The following is a 21,019-nucleotide window of genomic DNA, read 5'->3' as shown; positions in this document are numbered from 1 at the left end:
CCCCCCCCTCTCTCTCTCTCTCTCTCCCCCCCCTCTTCCTGCCCCCCTCTCTCTCACACACACACACACACACACACACACACACACACGTGTGTGCGCCGCGCCCACGCACGCACACTCACCTGCGTTGCCTCCGCACGCACGCACGCACGCACGCACGCACGCACGCACGCACGCAGTCAGTCACTTGCGTTGCCGTTGCGCGCTGCACGCTCGGTGTCCCGTGTCGGACTATTGCCTCGTCTAAACATTGCCTCGTCTAAACTACGGTTTTCGGACTATAGCCGGAACTTCTGTCTTGCTAATGTCATCTCGGACCGTTGGAGTAAAAAGACGGTATTCGGACAATGGTCCGACACTGTCGGACCATTGTCCCGTCGGCTATAAGGGTGTCGGAGAAAAGTCCGCCCCCCGATATAACACCTCCTTCTGTATTGCGTGTTAGCATGCATGATGTGTTTGCTTATGCCTATCCGTACAGTAATTGTCTGTTTTCCTTTAGCTTTTAGCCCTCACATGTCAAACCTTCACTAAGGGCTGCTTATACCTGGGTCAAAGCGTCTTTGAGTACAAAACATACAGTATTTCAAGTGACTATTCCTCAACATGACTCAAATGGATACTTGTGTCTTGCAAAAGATTACACGTTTTCAACTGACAGCTTCTCTGCTCTCTCTAGCTTCTGAATGTGTGTGCCTTTAGTTTTTCTTTAATCTACATCGCTCCGAATGTGTCCACTCATTCTTTGTAATCTTCAAATGTTCACTTCATACGGGTTTAAGTACCTTTAAAGTAGCTCTCTGGCAGTCAGTGTGCCCTAGTTCTAATGAAGTACTTTTGGTGGCGAAACCACTTAGTTTTAGAATATACTGTAATTAGTCTGTATTGTGAATATGAGAATCTCCCTCATAAGTACACACAACCGGCAGAGGGAAAGATTGAGAGGTGTTTCTTATAGTAGCTTCATTTTGGCTAATTTTTTTGTCATTAAACAGATAATTAGGCCAACCAAAACAGCTTTCTTATTAGGTTACTGGATGTGTTTTTGTGCCTCTCTCCGTGGTGCTGAATAACCACATTGCCAGGGGCCAGATAAACTAGCCTACTGTGGGTTGGCCATGATTTAATTACAAAAGGTAGACTTCTTTACTACCACTTACTGTAGGCCTACTACAGTATAAAGTCAAATTTTGATATTCTTCCTAGTACCTCCTTCCTAGTACGTCCTCAAGTCAATGGTGGTTGTCAATGGCAGTGATTTTCAACCTTTTTCATTTCACAGACCCTGATTTGATATGCATGATTAGACCTCCCCTTAGATTTAGTCTCCGGGACCCCAATCTAATAAGATTGTCATTATTTGTTATATGATTTGGTTTAGAATTCCATAACCATATACTAATGGGTAGATAGATCAACATAGCTATTGTTGTACTCTCTATTGTACTTACTTGTTTTGCTGAGGATCCCCTGGAATCTGACCCCATGTTGCGAACGAGTGGTCTAGAGCAGTGGTTCCCAAACTTTTTCGTGTCAAGGACCCCCAAATCAACATTTATTAGGCCATGGACCCCCAATTTGAAAACATATGCCAGTGACCCCGATAAGGGAGGATTTTTATGGCTCTGGCGTTGATTCCGAAACATATTAATTTCATGGACCCCCAGTTTCACACGCATTATGCTACGGACCCCCGATTTAATGGCATTTTTATCTCTGGTACCCCAATTTATATTGTAAAACCACTGTTAATTTAACTCAGAGTTACAGACACATAAGGGTCCATTTGTAACTATCTCTAATTGAGCTAGGTACCCCCTGGAACTCCCTCAAGTACCCCTAGGGGTCCCCGGACCCCACTTTGGGAACCCATGGTCTAGAGGGGACAGTAACATGGCAACCAGCCACATGCATAAAGAAGGATGAGTTACAGTTGTGAATTAGTGCAATAAATAACTATACTATTCTCAAAACGCAGGAAGATGAGGGAAGGGAAAAGGACTGAAGATGATGCCAAAGTAATGTATAGTACTTACTTAGCCTAATTAACAAATCGACTATTAGCTTAAAACTAAAACTTACAGGGGTTGTCACTAGGGCTGTTCCTGACTAAAACAATAATTGGTTTAATGATACATTCACTCACCCATTCACACACACAGGGGTGGAAACCATGCATGGCATTGAAGGCACCAGCCATCAGTGTCTTGCTATAGCACACTTCAACATTACCTATGGGGAAGCAGGGATCAAACCAGGAACCTTCCGATATGCAAGCAGCTGCTGTGCCGCCTGAGCCACTGCCGCCCTGTCAGACCATATTTCAAGTAATCCACCACTCTTAGGTGGTGTGGCTTAATTAGCTATCTTTATTCCTGTGAAAATATTCTTCATCACCATTTTAAAGTGTCTACTTCAGTAGTGCCTGTGCCTATTTTAGTGACTAATACAGGACTGAATATTACATGATTATGTTGTAATTTTGACAAATTATTTTGTGATTTATGCTAATTATGTCTAATTTTTCTACCATGGTATGATGTGCTCACATAATTATTTCTGTATCTTACAAAACAGCAATAGCTGGCTGAGCTCCTTGAAGACACAACGTGACTAGGTATTTTTGAAGTGGCCGTGTCTTTAGCGACGCTTGGTGTTATCACCGCCTACGTAACAGCTTTACATTTCAACATCTCTTTTTTTAACACAACATGAGAAGTGCAATTGAGATGGTTGTCCCTCCCAAAAATGTATGTAAGGGTGTCCAATAATAACATTTAGTTAATATGTTTATTGTTTACATACTTTTTACATACTTCTCCGGACAATACTAAGTAAGGGAGTCCCTTACTTAGTATTGTCTTAATCCCATTCATTCAAATAGTAATATTTGGGGCATCCGGTTAGCATCAGGGTAAAGGCTTGACAATTATTGATACCGTGTTTGCAGGTGGGGAACTGGTTGGGTAGGTCATTCTCTGTCGCTGCACACAGGTTGGTCTGTATGGACTGCATGGAACGGAACTGGGAGGGATAGCCTGTTCCTCCGTATATGTTAAATCCTCCCTGTGAAACGCCTCACTGAGTCACTGTCAGGTGGAAAGAAGAAAAAAAGGCATTATTTGTGTCCCTGTAACCATGACCACTGTGAACGATCATGAATGTGACATGGGCATCACTAATAATGGGATAAAGAAAAATCCCCATTGGTAGGGATAGTGGTACATGTTTATGAACTGACAACACTGCTGCTTAAGCAGAAATAGAAAACAAACATTCTGTCAGGCTCCCAATCATTCTTTGCAGAGCATCTGTTGACGTTAATACCTTAGTCTTTAGTTGTGGCTTTTGGAGAGAAATTAGTTGTCGTAGACTAGATTGGAATAATAGTTAATAGATCCTTGACCCTTCTGGATTCACAAGAACAGCTTAGGAACACCGAGGATAGTACCATTCCCAAGTATTAGAGAAGAGTCATTGCTTTCAATACCACATATTCCTCCTCTAGTTCAGAATCAGATTATATTTCATAAAGGTCCCATTCCTATAGCAGGTGACTTTATCTGCAGTTGTTTCTTCTTGTACAGTATGTGTAGTTGATTTGTATGTTTTGCTTCCAGGGACCGCCAGAAGCAAAGCTTTAGGGGAGGCGTGTCGAAGAGACACCGAGAGTTAGTGTCGAAGTGTCCTTGTCTCCTTGAGCAAGACACTGAACCCCCTAATTGTCTCCACCAGGCCGAAGGCATGGGGAGAGAGTATGTTTTGCACTCCGTCCGTCCGTCCGTCCGTCCGTCCGTGTGTCCGTGTGTCCGTCCGTCCGTGTGTCTGTCCGTCCGTGTGTCCGTCCGTCTGTGAACAGCTAATCTCTGGCACCGTTGGCTTGATCGCAGCCATACTCTGCACACACACTCCCTGGATGCCAGAGCTGAACCTCTGCTCCAAAGTTTTCACATTGGCCTGTTATAGCGCCACCAGGAGGTCGCTTTGTGCAAAACAAATGTTTTGACAGTACACCTACAGATTTTGTCCAAACATTACGCAAATTGGTACCCAGTCTTTCTAGAGCCATTCAACGAAACGGGTCTTTCAGATTTTTCAGACTCCATCCTGATTGGCTACGATTGGCTTCCAAAGTTCGCAGGAGTGCTCCGTTTCAAACAAAATGCTGCAAATCATGAACACATCGTGTGATTTCCATGAGATTTTGCACGCACATTCCCACTAGGCCGAGGAAGAAATGCCACTTGAATATTTTCAACTCAGCCTCATGGTGGCGCTATAACTGGCCGATTTGTGTTTATACCTATAACTGCACCGATCTGTGTAAAACCATGTATGCACACTCCCTAGAGGTCAAGGAAAAACCTTTGCCTGGAATTTTTCACATCTGCTCTTTATAGCGCCACCAGGAGACCGACATATGTAAAACACATTTTCTAATATTACTCCTTTTATCCAAATTTTATCCAAATTTCACGCAAATCGGTACACATGCTCTCCATAGTCATGTCATTTGTTTGATTTCTCATAATTATCCATCCTGATTGGCTACGATTGGCTTCTAAAGTTTTCAGGAGTAGCCCGTTTTGTACAAATCGCCACAACTCCTCAACGCAGCATCCGATTGCGGTGAAACTGTGCATGCCTATTCCCACTACTAGGCTGAGGAAGAAATGCCACTTGACAGTTTTCAAATCAGCCTCATGGTGGCGCTACAACAGGCCAAGTTGCGTCACACACACACACACACACACACACACACACACACACACACACACACACACACACACACACACACACACACACACACACACTCTCCTATCCTCCTGGTGGAGACCTGTGCCCAGAAGGGCACTTTTTCTAGTTGCTCCTGATGTGCTGGTTGGTGCCGCCATCGGTGTATGAATGTGTGTGTGAATGGGTGAATGTAATGCACAATCTATGTAAAGCCTTGGATAAAGGCTCTATATAAAATTAAATGCACCATTTACCATTTACCATTTGAGTTAAAAAATATTTGCTTTAAAATAATGTATATTCACGCTATTTTCAAAAATAGCAAATCTACAAGCTTGTATCGCGGCGCTATGAGCTTCTATATCTGCTATTTTTGAACAGCCAAAGTATAAAATAATGCTATTTAGTTCAGCTCTAAAGATGCTTATCCTGTTTTAACCCATTTTGGGCGGGAACCCCTTTTGGTGTTAGCATTATGTTATGCTTTAGCTATTGAAAAATAGCAGATCTACAAGCTCATAGCGCGCCACCGAGTGGCACGCTACGAGCTTGTAGGTCTGCTATTTTTGAAAAATCGAAGAACGAGTGACATAGAAACATAGCTTTTTCAGAAAACTGTCAGGATGTAGAAGACATTTTTAGAATCTGATCTCAGGTCAGAATGGGTTAATCGGTTAAGAGAAAGGGTAATTTATGGATGATGCAGTTACTGTAGAATTCTGCAGTTTACTGTAGCATCTGCTCAGGGTGTGTTGGAGGGTGAAACACAAGCTGCTGCAGTTAGAAACAGCACCATAATTTCATGCTTACCACTACATGCAGCCCAAAGAAAGTAGGATTCATTGCATTTCTCAGCCGCATCAGGCAGTGACTCTCATTATATAGAACCTTCATTTAATGTGTTTCATGTACTGATTTGGATCCATACAGTGAATTTGTTGCTTCACAAGTGTGTAATCACATTACATCCCTGCGTCAAATTGCCTATAATTACTGTGAAATTATCTTATTAAGTGGAGCGGTTGGCAATCTTCAGCCAAAATAACCCCCATCTTATGGCACGGCTCCATAGGTCAAAACCTCCACCAGAGAAATCACACTTTCCTCTTTGAAAAATAAAAGGAGGTAAGCACCCAGTCATTTTCGGCATTCTTATGACCCCATCTGAGAGAAATGAGGTTGATTGTCAGAGTGCAGTGTTCCTTAAAGCTCATTAGCATTTGTGTGGCAATAGCATAATGATAGTGTTGGGATGTTGAGCGAAACTACTGGTATTTGCGGCGAAGGGACATCAGAAACGGCCTCCATTAGCAAAAGACCTTTTATCCTCTGCTGCAAGTATTCCATCTCTATAAAGAGGTTGATTCATTCAGATTCTCAGTAAATTCATTTTCAGAAACGTTGCGTGGGATTCATCACTCGGTAGACTCATAAATATTAAGCATGAGGTTTATTCTCATGTCAGCAATATATTTGCAGATTGAGTTGCTAACTTGCTATCACTTTATTCAGATTGTGGATAATTCTGGTCTTGAACTAATGCATTCTGTAAAAAAGCTGTCAAAATGACACCATCATTTCTACCTTTGAGCATAAACATGAAAGTTCCTTAATTCATTCATTTCTATTTTTTAAAGGAGCATTCAGTGATTTGGGTGATTTGGAAAACCACCCAGTCCGCCCCGGTAACAAAATGTGCACATGCACGCTCTACAGTGGGGGGAAGTGCAACAGGCCAACAGCATGTGCACCAAGGCCCGCCCCCACTCGATCATGATTGGAGGAAGGCCCCTCTCATCCTGATTGGATGAAGGCTTTGCCACCAGTGTTGTTTTCGTCGACTAAAACTAAGACGAAAAATGTTCGTCGACTACCCTTTTTCACTGACGAAAACTAAATGGTAACTACATGAAAACTAAGCTATGATGACTAAAACTAAGACTAAATATACTGACAATTTCGTCAACAAATAAAAACTAGACTAAAATGTTAGGAAGCGACTAGTGGACTAGAGATCGAGTATAAGTCATTTTACACTTTGTTGCATGCTGAAAATAGCCGATCTACAAGTTCACAATGCGTCGCAGCGCGACGCATTGTGAACTTGTAGATCGGCTATTTTCAGCAAGTGTAAAATCAGTCATTACGACGGCATCAAGGCCCACCAAAATACATTTTAGTCGACTAAATCAACTGTCGATTTAGTCGACTAAAATCGCATGACATTTAGTCGACTAAAACTAGACTAACACTAAGGCATTCCAGGTGACTAAAATGTGACTAAAACTATATGAAAACTATTCAAAAGACTATGACTAAAACTAAAATCAAATTTTGCTGCCAAAAACAACACTGTTTGCCACCCGCCACCAAAACTGAAACTAGGGTTTTTTGACCCCAGGGGCTCACTGGGGACAGGGAGGAACTCCTTATATAGTCAGCACACTCTATAGTAGGGAGGATTGTCCAGAAAAAAAGAAAAAATAAGTGATATTTGAATTAAGTCAAATCACTGAATATACCTTTAAGATATAAATCTATAATGGATTTTATTCATAACGCACTTTACATTCGTTGGAATCTCAAAGTACTACAATGAGCAAATGCATCAAATAAAAACAGAAGAAACATCATACCATTTAAAACATAAGGGCATAGCTATAAAAATGCTTTGTTAAAAAGTCCTCTCTTAAATGAGTCAACCAACTGTGGTGCTCTCAGGTGTGTGGGGAGGGCGTTCCACAGTTCGGAGGCGACCAAGCAGAAAAATCGGTCACCCATCCATGGTGCGAAGGTTGGTCTTGGTGGGTTTGAGGCGGTTAAAGGTCCCTGCACACAGAGCGCGTTTTTCGGATTTTTAGCGGCGTTTCTCCGTCCTGTTTTCAGAAAAACGCGTCCAGTGTGCAACCACCTTTAGTGTTTGAGGAGCGTAGGTTGCGAGTTGAGGGTTGAAGGGAAACTAATTCCTTGAGGTAGGAAGGAGCGTTGCCGTGGATGCACTGATGGGTTAGCAGGCATATCTTGTATTCAGTCCGGAATGAGACGGGGAGCCAATGTCTCTGTACACCTGTATCCACGTAACTCAAGAACCGTTCGCCCGAATTCGACACATGCGTTCCACACCACCACAGGGACTGCAGTGCCCGGCCTTGAGTCGGTCAGACCCACCACAAAAGCCTCTGTGTGAATCACATCAGTCTCACTCATAGAGATGTTGTAGTGCACTAGTTCTAAACGAGGGGCGGGCTCCAGGGACCGTTGAGGGACCCCCCTCAACGGACCCCCTGTTGCTAGTTTATGGTGTCTGTAACTCAGTGTACAATTGGAACCAAATGGACCTTTATCGGACCTTTATCGGACCCCCGGTTTGACCTGCATTAAGCTACGGACTCCATTTAATGGCATTTATATCTAACGGGTCCATTTGGTTCCATTTGTACACTCTCTGAGTTACAGACACATAAGGGTCCATTTGGTTCCTAACTATCATTGAGCTGGGGACCCCCTGAAACTCCCTCAAGGACCCCTATAGGGGTCCCCAGACCCCACTTTGAGAACCACTGACCTAATGAATATCAAAAGGGTTGAGATGCACTGTTGGTCAACCAGTTGCTCTGTAACTCAGGTATAGGCATGGTGTGTGTGTAGCCACTCAAGTAGTAACCTTACACGGCTAAATGTTTTGTATGCTCTGCTTCACTGTTGCCTATTGCAGTGGTTCTCAAACCCCCATATTAACCCATTTTGACCTGAGATCAGATTCTAAAAATGTCTTCTACATCCTGACAGTTTTCTGAAAAAGCTATGTTTATATGTCAGTCGTTCTTCGATTTTTCAAAAATAGCAGACCTACAAGTTCATAGCGCGCCACTCGGTGGCGCGCTATGAGCTTGTAGATCTGCTATTTTTCAATAGCTAAAGCATAACATAATGCTAACACCAAAAGTGGTTCCCGCTCAGAATGGGTTAATAATGTTCAAACCACACACCTGCATTACTAGTCAATGTGACAAGGCCGTATGGTCCCATCAGATTAAGCTTTAGTCCATCAAATGGATGATTGGTCAAAAAAGAAAAAGAGGAATAAACCCGCACACTCATCTGCTCCAATATAATTTATTGACGACGTTTCGAGCCAAGGCTCTTCATTTGGTTTATTCTTCTATTTCTGAATGATGTCACTTTCCAACCCAGCACCTCTACTAAGTGATGTGCGTATTCTATTCGTTAAGAAACCCTATAAAACTGATCACAGTTTTCCCACTTAAAATCACAGCAAATCACAAATCACTCAGTTTTAGACTGCCTGTTTTAAACTGTAAATTAAGACATTGAACTAAAGGATGAATATCAGTCTGAGTCTGACTGGCCGTGTGTGTACAACACGGTTGCGTGTGCAGTAGAAGTGAGCCTTTGGCTGAAAACTGGGACTATAAAATGTGGAATGTTGTGATCAGGGCCGAGAATGTTTCACGGGTATATGCTGTAAATTTTTACTGCTTGTTATCCTCCGGCTCTTTCCCCAAGCCAGTGTTTGACATTTGAAGTGGAGAATGTTAGACCTGTCAACAGCTACATGATGGGCTGCAGGGCTTCCTACATGTCTCATGCATTCTAGGTCACAGACATCTGTAACCTTCCCTCTGTAATATTTAGTTAATGGCTAAAGACCCAGTCGTCTGTCATTTAAAATACTTTATGCTTACAACATATAGTTATAATGTTGTTTTTAACCAGTGTGATTTATTTTATTAGTCTGAGTGTACACAACAGTCTGTAATCTCAGGTGGAGACTCTAACCACAAGGCCACTGAGCTTACAATAGCTCAGTTGCTGTTGGGAAGAAACCACCTAACTCCATTTTTGGGAGGGGCGCTAGCCTCTCCTATGTCCAGCTTTGAGGGTTTGTGTTAACATAGCCCCATTATGTGCCCTCAGTCCCTACGCTCATTCTGTAGCTCCGAGATGATCGGTCACACACAGTTGCCATTCCACTGCGTTTCAGAAACGGCGCATGGTTTCCACTAGGAATGTTGCTTGCCCTTTTCTGCACATCGTATCCAAAAAGTAAAGGTCAGAGAATTAGCTAAACTAATTTTACTTTAGTTCCGGACAAGAAAATCCAAGTTACGGGTTGAAACTAGCATTTAAAATCGCTTGTTTAGTCAGCCGCTTGTGTGCATTAATTAGCGCCTTCCCTGAGCCTCCCATGGTCGAATGTGGAATTAGATTTTCCAACTGACTTCAGTTCAGTCCCCTCTCAATTGACAATATATAAAGTCACTCACAATACCAACTTTGATGAGGCAGTATTGCATTTACTAAAAAATAAAAAAAATAAAAAATAAACAGAAAAATGAACATTTTGGAGATATTTAGTAGACCCAACATATTAGGCATCAAAAACGGACAATGAGCAGACATCCATGCACCTAGGAGGTCCACACAGTCATTTGCAGCAGTCAGCAGATATATCCATATAGTTTAAGCTATTTGATTCATTAAGCTCATGAACTTGGTCCTTCTCAGAGGACCAGTGCCAGGCATATCAGCATTTGATATATCCTCCCAAGATAATCTTACATCATCTGCTCTTGGCGGTCTGTTTGAGACGCTGTAGATTTGTTGGTTGACGAACCTGCACCTCCCACACAAGGACATCAGTTTGCTCTTGGGAGACATTTCGCTTCAGAGGCTTTTCTTGAAAATTACCCTGTGCTCGGCACAGTGCACTGCACTTAAACGAAATGAAAAGCGATCATTTGATTGGTCATGATTGAATTCATCTGTTACACACCCACTGAAAATATATTCAGCCTGGCTGCTGAATATCTCCCTAGGAGGCTTCCAGTACACTGGACTATGAAAGGCAAGTCTGCTGGTCTCCATCCCTATGTGTCTGCTCCCTGTTTAAACACTACAGTTAAGTCTGGCTACGAGCCAAACAGAACCTGGCAGTATGTTTTATAGTCTATCTAGTTGACCAATCAGTAAGCCTTTTATGAATGAGACATCTATGGATATTATGCCTTCAGTGTTCTCTGTGTGTGTCACGATTACGCACAACACTTGTGACATGGGGGAAAGAATACATTGAGGGAATCCATAACAAAGTGGAAGAGACAAGCGTAATGTGAATAAAGGGGCTTTGTGTGATTTTGGAGACATTTATCTGGATGCACCTCCACCAGCAAAAATAACAAGAATAGCAACGAACGCACAGCAGCTACAGTATACACAAGCTGAGCTGGTGCAAAGCACAGGATTTACCCTCCCAAGGGCCCCTGGGCTAGACACAATTTCATGGCCCCCCTGGGTTGCGTGCAGTGCTTTTCCGCGCGGCCGGGGAAAGAATTGTGTATTTTGTTTTAATTTCGCTGTAATTCTGGGGTACCCAGCCCCCCCAAAAGAGAAAGGCAGGCAGGCAGACAGACAGACTAGTCGCTGAATGGCTGCCATGCACAGCGACATTGGCAGGGGTTTCCACAGCTACCCTACAACACAGCGTCACTGTCTGCAGTGCAGACAGCAGAGCAGAAGCTCTCAATGTTTTAACCATAATACTAAATATACAATAACTAAACATAAATCTCACTTGAATTGGATTGCAATACTTTACAATTTCAAATCATTAAAAAAGGGCCCCCCCTGTCGGGGGCAGATGGCGCAAACCGTGGTCCTCATTGACCCCAAGTCAATTAGCAGCAGTGCGCTGCTAATTTTCAAATGACATGCTCCCTACCGCACCTCTCCTCCCACACCTGAGCACTGTGTGTCCCCAAAATACCCAACACTTCACCTCCGGAAATGGTCAATTCACCCATCCACTGTACCTGACGCCACCTGCCTTAAAATATGCCCCTTAAAACATAAAAACAGCTTTATTTTTTCAGACTTGCCAATACCGCTCATTGCGGTTCATATTTTGAAGCCGGAAAATTGGTCCTTCTGATTGTGGCGTACACTGCTGTTATTTTCTCTTACCGGTACAATGAAATAAGTGCACAAGTGCAGTCCTGATGCTTCTCGCTGTGTAATCTGTAAAGCATTATTTTAGTTTGTTTCTACTGCAAATGTGAATCAGACTCCTCGGATTATAGTTATTAATTCTATGCAGGGAAATGGAAGAAATCACTTCTTGGTAGCTCAATATTAACATCCGCTTGTTGTCAAGCTGCCATCTCCCCAAACCGTACAACCACCCATCCTCAAGAGCATCTCAGGCAACAACAAATAATAATGCAATCATTTGACTGAAAAACATGAGCATATCAAATGTGCATGAATCAGAAACAGGGATTTTATGTCTTTGTATTTTGTTCCTTGGTTTTAAATGTGTTGATGTACAAATCATTGTAATCATAACAACAGACTTCTCATTGTGTTTTTTCTTCTCAGAATAATTCCCTCACACATTATTAAATGATATATTACGTCATGAAGATTTGCCTTGTCAGGGAAAGAAAAGAAAGAAAAGAAACAAACAAACAAAAAAAACATTAAAGTCATAAGAAAATTAAAACTGTGCCACGTTAAATAATACTAATAAAGCTTTATTTATCTAGCACCTTTCAAAACAGCGTTACAAAGTGCTTTACAAAATGAAACAAAAGAAAACAACACACAAAACAGGACAATTTAAAACAATGCAAAAAAGTAATAATTCAAATACAAACAACAGTTATATAATAGTAGGAGGCTAAACAGAGATAAACAATTATTGGTAAAACACAGTCAGGAGAGGTTAGGGTTAAAAGCTAGTCTATAGAAATGTGTTTTAAGTAAGGATTTAAAATGTGGAACCGACTCAGCAAGCCTGATTTTCAGGGGCAGCGCATTCCAGAGGGTGGGGGCCCTAAAGGCAAAGGCTGTGCGACCAATTGAGTTCAGGGGCCGCTTTAGTAGGGAAAGGAGTGCCTGATCGGAGGATCTTAGACTGCGGGTTGGTATGTAGGGGTGCAATAGGTCTGAGATATAGGCTGGAGCAAGACCTAGCCTGGCTTTGAATGTGGTAAGTAATATTTTAAATGTTATTCTAAATTCAACTGGCAGCCAGTGTAGGGATGCTAGGATAGGTGTGATGTGATCGAATGTTCTTGAACCGGTTAAGATGGTTCTTACTACTGTATAAGAACGTACCCTAGTGTGGCTTATTAACAGCCTGAAAAGTCATAGAGAACTTAATAGTTAACTATGATTATTGGACTTGAGTAGCAGGATTACTCCCTATTGTTAGCTATCTACGGTGCAAAGCTAGAGGAACAGGCCGCTCTAAATTATTCAACACCACATCTAGGATTAATTGATTATTGAGCCTCAAATCAATAATAATCAGTAGTTCTGCATGTAATTTGGGATGTTAGGTCTTTGTCTTGATCTCTTGGTCTCCATAGAAATAGCTTAAGTTCGTCTTCATCTGTTTTGCTAATCCTTGGTTCTTATTCCCATGGTAGGGCAGGACATCTATTAGCATGTAGAATAGGCTGTGTGCACTATGCAATTGTAACCACTTAAACCCTAAAACATTGTTGGATGTCAGTAGTGAAAATAGCTTCTGTACTGTATAGCAGGGGTTCTCAACGTTTTTGTCCGGGGACCCCCGGAAATGCTTTGGCAATGTCTCGGGACCCCCGCCCCGCCCCCTCCCGACCCCCAATATAAATTGACTGCTACAATAACCTTAAACCATTTTGGGCGGGAACCCCTTTTGGTGTTTTAAGCATTGTTATAATTTAGCTATTGAAAAATAGCAGATCTACAAGCTCATAGCGCGCCACCGAGTGGCGCGTTACGAGCTTGTAGGTCTGCTATTTTTGAAAAATCGTGAAAATAACATTTAAAAAAGAATCTTCTTTTTTTTTTTCTTTTTTTTTTAAATAATTTGGGGACCCCCTAAAATATTTTGGCGACCCCCCGAGGGGTCGCGACCCACGGGTTGAGAACCCCTGCTGTATAGTATAAGATCGGCTATTTTACCTATTGATGCTGAATGTTCAGCTACTGTATTACGACATGCGGGTGCATGTGGTTAATTTATAGTATATGTCATGAAAATGGTTTCCTTTTCCAAATATATTCAGTCTTCTTCCACCTTTTTCCTATTTGTTGCCATTTTGTACCTTCGTGTTTTCCCCAAGTGAACTAATTCTGGTATTATCGCTTGTAAAGCATATTAAGACTATCACACATTTATCTGATAACGATGATAAAAATAACAAGCTTTTTATTAAAATGCATTATTTATTATTTTATTTACTTATTTTTTCCCCCCTATCTAGCACTTTGTTGAGTGGAACTGAGGTAATCTGTCCAGTCTGCTGAAATAATGCTGACAATATGTTTCCGCTAATAAGACCATGAATGTACCATTAACCTTTGTTCAAAATACTTTGCATGAATACAAAACCTACCACATAAATAAAGCATGTGGAAAAAAAACACTTGCCGAGTTGTCGTACTGGAGTGGATTTTGCCACTTTGTATTTTTTATGGCTAATATCATACAGTATAGGTTAGAAAATACTGTAAGTCAGGTTGTATTAAATAGAAATTTCACGAAATACCTTTCGTTTATGGGTAGGTTTCCTTCAAAACCTAGCTGCAGAACATTATTTTATGTGCTCCCAGGACAGAAAATTCTAGAACTTTTACTGTCCTGGGCTCTAGGGGTGACGTAGGAAGCCACGCCTGTCCCGTATAGATACCTGCGTGGCTACGTCAGCCCTCATTCAACTTTTCTTCTGCTAAGCTGCAAGAACGAACTTTAACATTCCAGTGTGTGCAGGGTAATATATCTCGCAAAACTCGGCCGAGAGATTAATTCTTTAGGACCGTGAGATCTCTGGCACACTAATTATGGGATATATTACATGCAGGCACTTCAGCAAACACGCCTCTTCCTGAACTGCTTGAACCTTGAAAGATATTGTGTCCCGTTTTACTCTTTGTGTTTGGTTGATTATATTTTCTTCTATGAGAAGTTTTGATTTGAATTGAACTTTTCTTCTAAGCTGACAATATCAACTAGGTCTCTGCAAATACTGCTCGCAAATAATTGTAGTGTAGTAAAAATAGAACTTGCCTCTGAGATTGATTGAAACCTTTATTTATTCTCGAAAGAGCAATTGAGGTTCTCCCTCATTTTCAATGCTGACGAGATGACATACATTATATGAAACAGTTTAAAGACATGCAGGTATAAAACACAAATCACATCTTCATGTAAGGCATAGATACATTATTATACAGACATTGAGATGTAGTGGACTAGAAAAATGGTAAAGTAAAATGACAGTACTTGAGTGAATGTACTGTCTCTATACTGTCCACCACTGCCAGCCCTGCAGTGCATGGCACAGCAACACTCTATGGACAAGCTGCCTCCTTGGCAGAGGACTGGACACTGGCGAGCATATTTTTCTACTAATTGATGTCACTGCCTCTTCATCATCATGGAAGCTTTTAGAACAGGCTCATGAAAACTCTAACTTGCCATTCATGTCCATTAAGTTTTAGTGTTTTAATTGTTGACAGATGGGAAGGTTGTTGGCCTGTCTCCATTATCCCATGGCACCCTAATCATTATTGGTTCACAAAGTGACACACTGTACAGTAGGAGGCTTTGCTTACTCACATCAAAACATGCAGGGGGAGATACTGTATAGACATTAATGTGAATGTGACTGTGAATATCCCATTGTCATTTTGAAGACATAGGGTAGGAATAATATTATGCATAGGCACTCGCTGGGACCCTGAGAATTTGAACTTTGTACCGCTCAGATATTGGTTGTGGTTGATGTTGCTAATGTAATGTAAAACATATTCTACAATTGCTATTGTCTAGATAAGCAGTGGCTAAGTTAGCTTTTGGAATGCAAACATAACATTGTAATCAGTTTGAAATATATATCCACTTTTGGATGAAACAGGAGTGTAAAAATCTCAGCAATCTCAGTAAATGTGAAATAACTTATCACCACAGGCTTTTGCCGGAACTTTTGGCTTTCAAACACTTATGTGAGAGCATCCAAACGAACCCAGTTGAGAGAATAAATGGTTATCTTATATTTTCCCTGGGGCCATGGACATTTTCAAATGAATTCAATTTATGGATCTTTCCATCTTTCAAAGGTAATGGCAGCAGGAAAACTTTGTACAATTCTCTATTTTAGGGATCAGCACAGTCTCTGCTGCACATATTCTAATTCATTATCAGAGCCACAAAGTACTGTAATTAATTCACTGTAACACAGTGGTTGTGAGAATGCTGGGAAGCCCGTGATTGTATAAAGAACTCAGTATTCTTGGTGATGGATTCTCCATTAATTTTAGAGAAGCCGTGTGTGTGTGTGTGTGTGTGTGTGTGTGTGTGTGTGTGTGTGTGTGTGTGTGTGTGTGTGTGTGTGTGTGTGTGTGTGTGTGTGTGTGTGTGTGTGTGTGTGTGTGTGTGTGTGTGTGTGTGTGTGTGTGTGTGTGTGTGTGTGTGTGTGTGTGTGTGTGTGTGTGTGTGTGTGTGTGTGTGTGTGTGTGCGCGCGCGCGTGAGCGCCATCTTCAGAGACTCTTCTGAATCTCTAAAAGAAAAAAGGGGATTAGAATGTGTCTTTTTGTACTGAATATTCTGATGCTCTGATGTTCTGATGCTGATTCTGAGGGGAGCTCTCTTCGCCAGACTGCTACCAAACTAATGAGAGAAAACTGCTGGGGGTGCGTGTGTGCGTGTGTGCGTGTGTGCGTGTGTGCGTGTGGGGGGGGGGGGCTTAAAAGCATTAGATTTCTCTTTACTACCACTGAGAGAATTATTGAAGTGCTCTGTGCCAGGAATCAGTGCAGGGGGCTCCTGGTTGCAGGCTGTTTCACTGCCGGCAGGGGAAGGGGCATACGGATAGGGATCGCTCAGGAGGTGGAGAGGAAGGAGGGAGGAGTGGGAAAAGAATATGTTCTTTTGGCTGTTACCGTTTAGCACCATAGGGTCATCTTTTTATTATGTATTTTATTTTCGTATTTTTGTAAGATGCAACAGGGGAACTAATGACCCCTGTCAGGTCTGTGAGTGTGGTGAGTTTTATGCTAATTTATGCGTTGTTGTATGATGGTGTCGCGTGGCCAAAATAGACAATCTGCAAGCTTACAACTATTCGCTATTTTCGCCACGCGAAACTGGCAAGCGACGACATATAAATACCACTTCAGGTTGATGGATGGCCTACACATGCAGAATGTCAGTAGCATGGCTTACGTTAACGACACAGACCCCTACGGGGCAGATATGAGAGATAGGTTCTTTCACAGGGGTGACACTGTTTCCAGTAAAGCGGGAGGGTCGATGGCCCCTTCCCTACCTCCGACCACACCCTGCCTTCATTGTGATCTCATTCTCAACTACATACATCGTTTTGGGACTTCATCTAGCATGGGTGTGATGCTATTGCAGTGGCAAAATCTGCCCATACTAGACAGACAGACAGGCAGACATACATTAAACGCCTCAGTAGAGGCTGAAAATGCTGAAATAAATGTATATTATATGGATACTAGATATATATAGGCAGGCAGCATCACATTGAAATTGTCGCTATAATACAACTAATGCTCTTCATAATTTTTATCCCACGATTTTTGCAACCCAATTTTTTCACCCAGTGTCAATTATCTAATTCCTGCCAACCTGGGGGGGGGGGGGGGGGGCAGCGGACTGACCTCATGCTTCCTTGTGTGCATGAGGAGTCCAAGCTGCTTCTTTTCACCTGACAGGGGCGAGTTTCCCTGGCCGGACGTAGCGCGTGGAAGGAATTGTGAAACTATTCTTTAAATAAGGGTTAATATAATTAGAACCCAACCCATCCTATCCCCTCAATCCATTAGGCTCACAGAGGCACAATAAAACGTTTTTTTTTATGGTACTAGACTAGACAGTATTACCAAACAGCAAACACAGTTTGGCAGCAGTGACAAGACGCTTACCGTGCTACGCCCAGGATCGCCCCATTTAGCGGGTAGACTCCATCGCAAAAAAAGAGGATCTGCACGAAAAGTCAGTGCAATGTCACAAACGGTTTAGCGGTCTGACTAGGATGGACGGCACACAGGCCAGAGCCAATGACATAGCCTGTAAGTGGACAACAAGGCCATTAACTCTGGTGTGGAGACAGGAAGTAAGGGAACACAGGGTCAGAGCACAGAGAAGGTTTCAGACAGATGGAGATGCATCGAGTGGAAGAGAAGCAGAGATAGAAGGGGAGAGAGAGAGATGGTAGACAGGGATAGATGAGTTGCATGTGAGCAGATAGATGAGAGGGAGGGTCAGTAGAGGAGAGAGTGAGAGAGAAGACAGGAAAGGGCAAGTGAATGATTTGCTGGGGAGAGAGAGAGAGAGAGAGGGAGAGGGAGAGGGAGGGTGAGATTGAGCAGACAGGCATGTTAGAACAGGGAGCAATATCGAGAGATAAACGTAGTGTGAGGAAAATAGAACAGGTGGAGGGGGTCATTATCTGGGATATGGGGCTAGAGAGCATGTACAAAAAGTGAGAAATACCCTGAATGGGACTAGAGCTGAATAGTGTGAGCCCAAAAGAGTCAGAGAGAGAGAGAGAGAGGAAGAAGAAGAAGAAAGAGAGGGAAGAGGCATGAATTGAAAGTGAACTGGAGAGGGGGATGGGTATAGACTATAGAGCATCATTGAGAGAGAAAGAGACACAGAGAGTGTGTGACATAAAGAAATTATCACAAGGACGCATCCTGCTGACCCGACACGATCGAAACAAACAACGGAAATTAAAGATGTTGCGTCTCATCTTCACAAATAAATAATAAATAACATTTCCTGCCTCTCTCCTCTTATTAACAAGCGTTGCATAAACCACTTGAAAGTAAACAGAAGGTAGGCAAATTGCACTTCACTCGTAAGGTCAGTCGACAAAAGCCACATCTTACCGCCTCCGGTAGACTTTAAATGTCGGCTCAGCCAGTGTCGGCTCAGCCAGCCGACATTGTTAAAATGAATTGCTGTGCTCTGTGGTATGTGGGGGGAATAAATACAATAAAGGACCTCCCTTATTCGTCCCACGATTCTATTCTCACGTTTTGTCATTGCCTTGTCTCAGGGGCTTTGCTGCTCTTTCAGAAGCAAAGAGAACCTTTTTTCCCCCCCTGCTCTTTCTCTCTGCAGAACCTGCCCACGGGCAAATGCAGGAACTTATCTCTTTGCTCGTTATTGTATGAGGAGTGCTATACAGCCATTTGCGTCAGAAAACAAACCAATGCGTTCTACTAGGAAAGAGGGAGCATGATAGAGAGAAAGGACAGAAAGGTCACATGGGAGGCTAAGGTCAGGGTGCAGGTAGTGAATGAGAGATGAGAGAGAGAGAACAGCATGTGGATCGATGCATGGCTTTTAAAGCATTCTGGTAGAGAAATCGTCATTAAAAAGGCATTGTGCCTCCCCAATATATACCACAGGCACTCCACATGAGTGGCAATTTATTTTAGGCAGAAGAGTAGAGAGAAAGAGAGAAATGAAGAGAGAAAAAGATGGGCAGAAGTGAGATAAACGTAGGATAATATCCATCTTGAGGCTGGAGAGAAGATCACAGATTGAGAACGATGGAGAACTAGAGAGAGAAAAATTAATTGGGGGGAAGAGGAGTACTGTAAGAAAGGGAGCAGAAAGAGGAAGGGATGGAAGGAGGACGAGAAAGAGAAAAGGATGAGTGAGTGTTAAAGTGAGAGAGAGGTAGGTAGGCGGGTTGATATAATGTGCATCCTCTTCATAGAAGGTGACAGGCTTTGTTTGGCCGAGTGGAACGCTGCCTCCTATTTGGCCCTGAAACAGAGGATGAATGTGCTCTGTCGGCCACAGACTCAGCAAGTGCTGACCTCACTGAAATAGTGAAAGTTCCTACTCTCCCTTGATTAGTTTACTGCTCGTCTGGTTCATCAACTCGAAACCGAGTTCGGTATTGACCCTGTAACGTTAGTATTACGCCCCGAGCTGTATCTGATAAGGCCAGATGCTCTGCCCGGAAATATTGGTCGGAATGGTGCCAAAGCAAGTCTCAGAGCAGTTGCATTTTTTGTGAAATTCTGTCTAAATTTTCCTATAGGGCTGCTGAGTTGATGCCATAGCTAAGTAGTACAGGAATACTTCTCACAGTGGAATGAAGAGTTCTATACTTCTAATCGCTCTCGACAGATGTCATCTCTTGTTTGGGGCGAGTGCACAGCACATCATAAAGCAGCCTTTGGAATAATGTGGCTGAACAGGGAAGAGCAGGCTTTAACTAGTCGGTGGACAGCTCTCTGCCCTGCGCCCCAACACCATCAGCACTCAGCAGGTAATGAACAACAAGCTCCAGCTCCGTCAGACAGGATTAGTTACTTATGGGGGCCCGGTTCAAAGTGTCAGACTTCATTCCAATGCAATGCTGCAGCACCATGGCATTCTAGCATGTCAGTCTCAATCCCTTTGCCCCAATTGTATCAGGTTCAATTGTACACAGTAAAATCCTCATTCATTGACAGTTTTTATATTTTTCCAAACTATACTCAAAACATTATTTGGTTTTGTTTTACAACGAGGCTGTGCAAGCGCACATCCGAAACGATTCAGCGAAATAGAGAAAAAACATTGAGACAGCTGGCCTCACACCGTTTGTTTGTTTGCTTAGAATAAAGGCTTAGATACAGCACAACCAAAGCATTGTGTGTAGTGCTTTCTCTCCTCTAACAAAACAACCAAATCACATTATCTCTGTCCGCGGGCTCTAAATCAGCCAGCACATCCAGGTTGTGCAGTGCTACATTTACTGTCCACCACTGCAGAGACTCAAAGGTTTGAATCTTCTGCACACCAGTGAACACCATTGGCTGGATGGGTGGCTGCTACAGGTTGCTTGGGGCACTTGTTCAGTGTGGTCACATTCATGACATTTTACTTTTTTCTGATTATTAATTGTTGTATAAACTAGAACTGCACTCTGTCGAGTGACTACTTGCGTGTTGCACACTAGTAGGCCATAAATGGCCTACTAGTGCGCAAGCAGAGTGTGCAAGTACTGTTGTGCCAGGAGGACTTCAACTATTTCCTGGGAGCATGACACCAATTTCTTGCCACGAAAGTCTATACGCTATATTGAGTCTATATTCGAACTCAGGAAATTCTCTTCTACATTTCTCACAGCGATCATTTCCATTCTTAAGGTCAACAATCTTGTCTTTGCAGTCCTTATGGGGACATTACTGGTATATGCACCTTTCCTTACGAATGTCCATGATTGTTGCCAC

At 42.6% G+C, this 21,019-nt stretch overlaps 1 protein-coding gene across 2 annotated transcripts in view; it reads left to right on the top strand.

Annotated features, from left to right (window-relative positions):
* The window catches only part of st6galnac3 (ST6 (alpha-N-acetyl-neuraminyl-2,3-beta-galactosyl-1,3)-N-acetylgalactosaminide alpha-2,6-sialyltransferase 3), a 55,777-nt gene that overhangs the window by 27,440 nt on the left and 7,318 nt on the right, over positions 1 to 21,019 (top strand). The gene's annotated exons all lie outside the window — the stretch shown is intronic.

Source organism: Electrona antarctica (assembly GCF_951216825.1).
Source record: "Electrona antarctica genome assembly, chromosome: 19".
Lineage (NCBI taxonomy): Eukaryota > Metazoa > Chordata > Actinopteri > Myctophiformes > Myctophidae > Electrona > Electrona antarctica.
The sequence above is the reverse complement of the archived record's forward strand: the minus strand, read 5'-3'. Positions and strand labels throughout refer to the sequence as shown.